This window comes from Bubalus kerabau, chromosome 12, assembly GCF_029407905.1.
Source record: "Bubalus kerabau isolate K-KA32 ecotype Philippines breed swamp buffalo chromosome 12, PCC_UOA_SB_1v2, whole genome shotgun sequence".
Lineage (NCBI taxonomy): Eukaryota > Metazoa > Chordata > Mammalia > Artiodactyla > Bovidae > Bubalus > Bubalus kerabau.
In genome coordinates, this window is record NC_073635.1 from 34,335,886 (window position 1) to 34,345,194 (window position 9,309).

Consider the following 9,309-nt stretch of genomic DNA (forward strand, 5'->3'; position numbering starts at 1 on the left):
TGTATGTTTACAACTCCCCCATGTACATAAGCCTGGTGTCAGCAGGAACTCAGGAAACATCTACTGAGAAAGAAGCCAAAGTAAAAGGAAAGAACAGACTCAGATGAGCACAAAGGAAGCCAGACTGGACAGTGGACTGCCAAGGTCACGAGGGCAGGGGCTCTCTCTAGTTCACGGCGCTACCCCTGTCCTCCCATCAACTGCATACACAAAGCGCGATGCGGTTATGTGGTCCGAGTTGACCCAGTAAGAGTCTGTCTCCTGGGAATTTTGATGTGGGACCCAGGGAGATGATTTGTTTTTCTGTTAATCTGTCTTATGTCAATTTGATTATTAGATCAACTGGAGAACCTCCAAGGACAGAAGGAACATTTTTCTGCCTTTTCACGTGCAAAGTTTTACTATCACACAGAAGGAATTCTTGGAAAAAACTCTTGCCTTCCTAAGTCAGAAGCCTGTTAAAGTGATAAGCCTTTTGGCGGCACTGCCCCCAGCTCCGTGGGAAGTGTCAAGCCTAGGCCACTGTCACAGACTGAAGAATTCAGCTGGTCTTAGTCCTGGCTTCCCAGGTGAGAGCCTCTGGCCCCCTGGAATCTCCCAAGTGATAGGAGTATCTGTTGTTCATGTTGGAACCTTCTGAGCACACCTGAGTTTATGCCAATGGGGTGACTCCTGTGGACCCTGGAAAGTCTTAGGATGGGGGCTGACCTGCCAGGGACACCGTGTGATTGGAGGGCTGGGGATTGAGCCAGTTGACATCAGCCTGACCTCCTGAATGGGAGTACAGGGGGGAGACATGAGGGCTGGAGACCTATATACAGGAGTCACATAAAAATATGAGGCCCCAAACGCAGCCAGGAAATTGCAGCTTATGTAACATCCTGAGCTAAGGGGGCGGGGGGGGGGGGGTGTCAGGACACAAAGGAAGACCTTTCACGGGAGGCAGAGGAGGTGTTTGGAAAACAAAAGTTGCCCTGCACCCTGTTATGCAGGGCAGTTTCTCAGGTAGAAAGTTATCTCTGATGAAAGTTCAGTCATATGGCCAATTAAAAATACCTGTGTAATGAATAGGCTTCCCTGGCTCAGTGGTAAAGAATCTCCCTACAGTGCAGGAGACCTGGGTTCAATCTCTAGGTCTGGAAGAGCCCCTGAAGAAGGAAATGGCAACCCACTCCAGTATTCTTGTCTGGAGAATTCCAGTTTCTTTCTTCATGAACCCCCAATAAAACTACAAACACCAAAGCTCAGGCGATGTGTCTGGAGAAAGCTTCCCACAGGGAACCTCCCAAGCCTCACCTTGTCTCTTTAGGCTAGTCCTGATGTGTACCCTGTCTGATAAAACTATAATCATAAGGAGATCAAACCAGTCAATCCTAAAGGAAGTCAACCCTGAATACTCATTGGAAGGACTGATGCTGAAGCTGAAGCTCCAATACTTTGGTCACCTGGGTCTCCCATATTTTTATGGGACTCCTGTATATAGGTCGGCAAAGAGCTGACTCATTGGAAAAGACCCTAATGCTGGGAAAGATTGAAGACAAAAGGAGAAGGGGGTGACAGAGAATGAGATGGTTGGATGGCATCACCGACTCAATGGACATGAATTTAAGCAAACTCCAAGAGATAGTGCGGAGAAGGCAATGGCACCCCACTCCCAGTACTTTTGCCTGGAAAATCCCATGGATGGAAGAGCCTGGTAGGCTGCAGTCCATGGGGTCGCTAGAAGTCAAACACGACTGAGCGACTTCACTTTCACTTTTCACTTTCATGCATTGAAGAAGGAAATGGCAACCCACTCCAGTGTTCTTGCCTGGAGAATCCCAGGGATGGGGAAGCCTGGTGGGCTGCTGTCTACAGGGTCGCACAGAGTCAGACACAACTGGAGCGACTTAGCAGCCAAGAGATAGTGAAGGACAGGGAAGCCTGGCATGCTGCAGTCCATGGGATCACAAAGAGTTGAACTCGACTTAATGACTGAACAACCAGTAACACTCTTTCCTGAGTGCTCTGAATTATTCTAGTTTATTATTGAAACCACAAGGTCAATGGGAACCCTGAATTTGTAGCCATTTCTTATAAGTGCAGGTGCTCTGGGGACCCCAGACCTTGCAGCTGTCTGACTGAGGACAGACATAAAGAATTGTGTCCCTAACCTGTGCAGTTTGACCAACTCCTGGAAGTTAGTGTTTGAATCTCATTGCAGAAACCACTCTGAATTCTAGGATGACAGAGTCAAAAGGGAAACTTCAACAATCACAGAAATGTATTAGGCAGGTCCAATGAAAGCACGGTTAAAAGCCAGACCTGCAGACACTTGGACCAAATTCTCCTTCCACTGGGCCCGCCTGCCCCATGAGCTCGGCACCCGTGAGCCCTGGTTTCTTCAGCCACTAAACAATACACAAATCAAGGGCTGGCAAACTTCTGCAAAGGGTTGGGTAGTAAATATTTCAGGTTTGGGGCTACATGTGGCCTCAGTCTCTTTTTTTAAACAACAAAGTCTAAAAAAATGCATGAACCATTCTAGCCCCTCTTCAGACCAGATTTTGCTGACTCATATAAACCAAGTCCTTTCACAGTTAAACTGACTATATCCCAACCCCCATCTCAAGGAAAAGTTAGATTAAATTTCTCCTTTATCAAAAAGACAGGACATCAAGTTCCTGGCAACACAGGTGCTTGGGCTTTGGCTGCATGAGTTAAAAGGTGGCTGGATAAACAAGGTCCTTGCTCAGTCGTGTCCGACTCTGCATGGAATTCTCCAGGCCAGAATACTGGAGTGGGTAGCCTTTCCCTTCTCCAGGGGATCTTCCCAACCCAGGGGCCAAACCCAGGTCTCCCACATTGCAGGTGGATGCTTTACCAGGTGAGCCACAAGGGAAGCCCATAATGTACAACACAGGATATCAATATCTGTGATAAACCATAATGGAAAAGAATATGAAAATATATGTTTATATAACTGAAACTTTGTAGAACATAAATTAATACAACACTGTAAATCAACTATATTTCAATAAAACATTTTGCTGACTATTTTTGTATCTATTAAAATATTAAAAAAAATTTTTTTAAGTTGGTTATGTCATTTTTCCTAATTTTTATGTACGTGTAAAGTATGTAAAGATGGGGGTTTTGCCTCCAGAAAGATTTCCAAGAAAAGACTGCAGTCATCACAGAGCTATGCAGTAAGAGGTATATGAATGTGTGCATGCACATAAACACACACACACATACACACTCTTCTTCCCAAGGAGTTTCAAGTTCAACTCCAGCATCTACCCACATCAACAAAGATGTTTCTAAACCTTCAAGACAGACATGGAGCAGTCTGGTAGGCAAGGAGGCACTGGGGCTGTTAGCTCTCCTAATAAAATCAACATAATGAAAACACTGCACAAATGCAAAATGTGCCTCTTCTCACCTTGACAGACACACTTCAGAGGTCTTTTCTAGACCCCATCTTGTGCAAACCACATCTCCCCAAACACAGCATCTGTGATCCACTTCCACCCAAGATTTCAGAGGAAATACACCAACAGGTCAGGATCTCTCATGACTGCAAATGCCTATTAGTTTCTTTTTTCAGGGAAAGAAAAGACGGGGAGGAAAGTACGAGCCATGGACTATTTACGATTTAAGAGGTTGTGGGGCACCATTTCACCTGGAGTCATGGGGCATCTCCCAGATAGAGGCGTGTTGCTGGGTGGTGGGAAGGGGAAAGGCACAAAGCCTTGGGAAGAGGCTTACATTTAACAGAGGCAACAGAAAGAACCAATAACCTGGGAATTCAGAAGACAAACGTGACTGCCAGGCTCATGTGGGCCAAAAAACCAGAACAATTTCATTAAGGAAGAGTTTGCACTCAGCTACTAAGAATGGCTATGATCTGGCTGTGCAGACAGAGTGCAGAGCCTTCCAGGAATGGTATCACACGAGCAGAGACACAAGCCAGTGATGCTTAATTCACAGCCTGACAGGCTCCAGCTGGTGGGTGAAAGGTGAGCCACGGTCACCCAAAGCCTAGTGTCCAGTAAGCACAGCTACACAGACTGTGCTGTTCCTTGAAGCCGTTTTATACCTTGTGTGCTTAGCCACTCAGCTGTGTCCAATTCTTTGTGACCCCATGGGCTGTATAGCCTGCCAGGCTCCTCTCTCCATGGGATTCTCCAGGCGAGAATACAGGAGTGGGTTGCCATGCCCTCCTCCAGGGGATATTCCTGACTCAGGGATCGAACCCAGGTCTCCTGCTCTGCAGGCAGATTCTTTACTGTCTGAGCTACCCAGGGAGACAGACGCATTAAAATCCATCATGTAAATTAAAACAAGTATGCTTTTCATGGAATTCTGTTCAATGTTATGTGGCAGCCTGGATGGGAGGGAAAAGGGATACATGTATTTATATGGCTGAGTTGCTTTTCTGTCCACCGGAAACTATTACAACCTTGTGACTCAGCGATACACCAATACATAATTAAAAATATAAAGTTTAGAAATAACAAAGACTATAATAAAGTGGTTAAGTAAAGGTGGAAAAAACCTATACTTTTAAGGAAATACATTTAATAACTAAAAATGAAGAAAAACTATGCTTCAAATATTCAACTCGGAGGTTTTTTTCAACATGGACTGGATTGATTGAGACTTAGAATACAAGCCCAGTGAGTTTTCTGAAGCAAGTCCCCCTTTTGCTGGCATGGACATTCTCCATCACTCCTGGGGCCTCAAAACTGGTCTGGAATTACAGACAGGCTTTAAATCCCACCACCAATTCAACATGCGTGAACACAGTCTCTGCTCAGTTAATCCTCGGAGAAGGCCAGTTTGAACTTGTAGTTTGCCTATTCTAGGTGTTTCAGGCTCCCCTGGTGGCTAAGTGGTAGAGAATCTGCCTGCCAGTGCAGGAGATGGAGGTTTGATCTCTGGGTGGGGAAGATCCCCTGGAGGAGGAAATGCCTACTCACTCCGGTATTCTTGCCTGGAGAGTCCCAGAGGAGAGGAGCCTGGCGGGCTACAGTCCAAGGGGTAGCTACGAGCTGGACATGACTGAGCAGCTAAACATGAGATACACACACACACACACACAAGTGTTTTGAGACTCAGAAGACCTTGGCCCAAGGCACACAGGCTCGCTGCACATGTTCTCCAGCACCCTGGTGACCCATCTCTCCCTTGGTCTTAGAGCTCCCCTGCCCTCAAAGCAGCCTTCTCCCCTCCTCAGCTCTGTCCCCCAGGGCGCTGTCCCCTGCCTTTCCTCCCACCCGGTCTGCTCCTCTAGGCTTGGCTTTGCTGACACCCTCCTGTCACAGCCTCTGACAACCCGCTACCTCCACCGCACTCCTCAGCTCGGTTCTTCCCCGATGCCACGTCCTTCCCTTCACTGCACCTAGGAAACTGGTTTGCTCATCCTCCGACTTCCAGCATTAGCTGTAAGCTCCACGAGCAGGGGCCCTGCTCATGTCAGTCGCCTCCATGTCCCCAGTGAAGGGACACAGAAGGTGCTCAATAAATGTGTCCAACGAACAAAGAGAATGTGGCCACAACAATCCTGTATTAAGTGGACAGAGAAAAATGTAGATTGAATTCAAGGAGTTGCAAATTGGATGCTAAGATACCACCCAAAAGGGACCTGGGGGAGAAAAGGCAATATCCGGTTCTGTTTGGAACTTAGTCCAATTTTATAATTTTAAAAATTCATGTAAGTGGCGTTAACTGTCTTGAGGAAAGATGTTCTGGCTGCCAGAATTTCACCCTCTTTCTCTCACCTTCAGATGGCATGGGGGTGGGGGGGAGGGGGCAGGGCGTGGGCGTGGGAAGAGCCCAGATCCTTGGGTGCCTTCTGTCTCCACTGGTCTACAGGGTGATATCCCGGGCCTCTGCTGGGATCTGTGGCTACAGCTGGTGACAAGTCTGGCTTGGCTCCATCAGGGAGCATTCGTGTCCCCAAGAGGCTGCCCCTCACCTGGGCTCCCTCTGCCCAAACCGCCACCCCTGCCACTGTCTGAATCCAGGCTGCCCACATCAGCCATCCACCTGCAGCCATGCAGGACCAGCCCCTGTTCGGCCAGAGGCTTTCCAGTCAGCTCCCAGACCTCATCGACTGTCAGGCAGGCAATTCTAGAAAACGAAACCTATCAGCTCTCAGTTTTACCATCATGTGTCCCCCACACCTCGGCTCCCCAACTCGGGAAACCTTTCCCAGAGGAAAAAAATTCAGATGTCTTTTGTGCAACGTTTCCTCTCTCCAAACCCTCTCCTTTCTATCCCGAGAAGATCAAACACAGAGGTGAGCTTCCGAGTGCCCGGCCCTGACACCATCCTTCTGGATTCCAAACAACTCTTTAAAAACCTACTGAGGCATCTCTTCTTCAAGCTAGAAAATGCTGAGTCAAGACTCCCAACATCTGTTGTAAATATGACAAGAGGGTGAGAAACCGACCTACGAAGACTCCTCATAACCAAAATCCATGCTTCTCTGTCCCCGCTCTTCCTAAAAGGTAGGAGGTACAGCACCATGAGGTTTCTCCTGGAATTTCTCATCTTCCCAGGGCCGTCAGGGCTCTGAATGCCTACAGGTCAGATGCCACGTTCAAGAGAATGGCACGTGCGTGTGCATCGGCCACCACCCAGTGTCACATGCAAACCAGCCTGTTAGGGTCCCATGACCCGTGATGACAAGCAAAGCTAACACTGTACTTTTCATCAACAATCTTAATGTAACCTCAAAAATGATGCACAGAGTCGAAGAAACCAACATGGAGGCCAGCTCATCCATCTTCATGGCCAGCTCGTCACGTACGAAAGATAAGTCTTCCCCAGTGTGATGGCTCCTCACGACTTTCCTACTGATGTGACATTTTGTGTATCACGTTTCTTCTCAGACAGAGAAGTGAGAAAGTCTCAAATATGGGAAATCATTAAAAAGGCAGCGCAGCACCAAGGAGACCCAGACATCTGGAGCTTCAGCCCCTCTGCCAACTCGGTGTTGCCACGTCCGTCGTCTCCGTCAGGTCACGCACGCACACACACACACATACACACACATGAAGTATAACTCTGCAACTAGCTCAACACCTACAGGTTGAATTTTTTCTCTGCAGTTCGACACAAGCAGCTCCTAGGTCTGTTCACTCTGATAACTCTCCCCATCCTTCAAACCTCCTCCTCGGAAGCAGCTCCTCTCAGACCCACATGCAGAGGGGAAGCAAGGCACCTCTTACACAGACCTGCGCCCCTCCCCCCATCTCATCCAAGTCTCCGGTCAGTGCTTGGTCTATACACACACATATTCCACCCTGGTATCACACAGGCACTGGCCACCAAGAAATCAGTTCCAACCCCAGGTGAGGCCACAGACAGGGGGCGGCAGACACAGAGGGCCCAGCACAACTTCCCCTGCTCACACCTGGGTGAGTCACACTTGTCAACAGGAATGCGTGGTTCATATCAATGCCTATCATGGAAACATGCCGGCATCTTGGCCTATTCATGCATACTCAGTTGCTAAGTCGTGTCCAACTCTGTGCAACCCCATGGACTGTAGCCCACCAGACTCCTCTGTCCCTGGAATTCTCCTGGCAAGAATACTGGAGTGGGTTGCCATTCCCTCCTCCAGGAGGGATCTTCCCAACCCAGGGATGGAAATTGAGTCTCCTATGTTTCCTGCATTGCAGGCGGATTCTTTACCCACTGAACCACCTGGGAAGCCCCTAAGTAACTTTCAATTTGAAAGACAAATTTGCATTCTGTTTTGAATTTTACCATCATCCTCTAAGAATAACTTTAAGACAGTTTTGAAACAAAATGATATTAATAGTTTCAAAGTCAAAAGTCAGTGCTCTAAACTTAATTATGTTTTATGTGAAAGTCATTCAGTTTGTGACTGACTCTTTGTGAACCCATGGACTGTAGCCCACCAGGCTCCTCTGTCCATGGAATTCTCCAGGCAAGAATACTGGAGTGGCCATTCCCTTCTCCAGGGGATCTTCCTAACCCAGGGATTGAACCCAGGTCTCCTGCATTACAGGCAGATTCTTTACCCTCTGAGCCACCAGGCAAGTTCAATTATGTTTTATAGCAAGATAAAAATTATTAAAGCCAATCCCTCCAAAAGAGTTCCTTGAGGGATACATAAGATGTAACCACCTGAAATGCACAGCTTATCATCAGCAGTGCCTCACTCTAGTTCAAGTGTTGAAAAGTGAAAGTCTTAGTCACTCAGTCAAGTCTGACTCTTTGGACCCCAAGAACTATAGCGCACCAGGCTCCTCTGTCCATGGAATTCTCCAGGCAAGAATACTGGAGTGAATAGCCATTCCCTTCTCCAGGGGACCTTCCCAACCCAGGGATCAAACCCAGATCTTCTGCATTGCAGGCAGATTCTTTACCATCTGAGCCACCAGGGTAACATGGTTCCCAATTCAGTTCTCTCCTATCCTGTTGCTACAGGTGACAGCTGTCAAGCGCCCACTCCCTAAGGGTGAAATTGCAGCCTCACCATAAATACAAAGCTGCTGAAGCCTGTGGCAAGCTTCCCACCTGAGCCGACACTATTAATGCAATGATCTCATCACAGCCAGACACCAGATGTTACAAGGCACTCAAGTCTGTCTAACCCAACGTCATAATCCTACCTCCAGGCCTCATAACAAATCTCTTAATCTCCCTGACCCCAAACACTGATAGGCCCTCCCGAGAGGTGTTAGAGTTAACAAAGACAAATTTTACAAGCACAGAGCTTTTTTATTAATGATTCCATGAACCCCTATGTCTGTAATTGTCAAATAAAAGAGTTTCAACACCATAAGAGGAGAAGGAAATGGCAACCCACTCCAGTATTCTTGCATGAATACTGAATGCTCAGAATCCCATGAACAGAGGAGCCTGGTGGGCTATCTGACCTGACAAAGTCAGACACAACTGAGTGACTAAGCACAGCACCATAAGAACACTTAAGTGTCTAAATATCAGCTACTAGAATTCCTTAACACATGCATCACTCCCTTTGTGTCAAGACTCATTTCTCCCAAGAACCTCTCTTGTTTACTTACTTTATATTCCAGGCAGGAATTCCTCTCCCCCATCCAAGGGTGAGTTTCAGATGACAAGGGGATCCCGTGTCTACTAGTCCTTCCGACCATATTGCTCCTGTACCTTTTAACTCTAAATTAAGTCCCATATTTCCCTTGCACATAAAAGCAGTTCACTTGTATATTGCACTATCTGACCTGATAAACTCTTTTCCTACGGTGGAGTCATAGTTCATCCTGGAAAATATTTTCCAGGTTTAAGGTGGCCCTCAAATTTGTA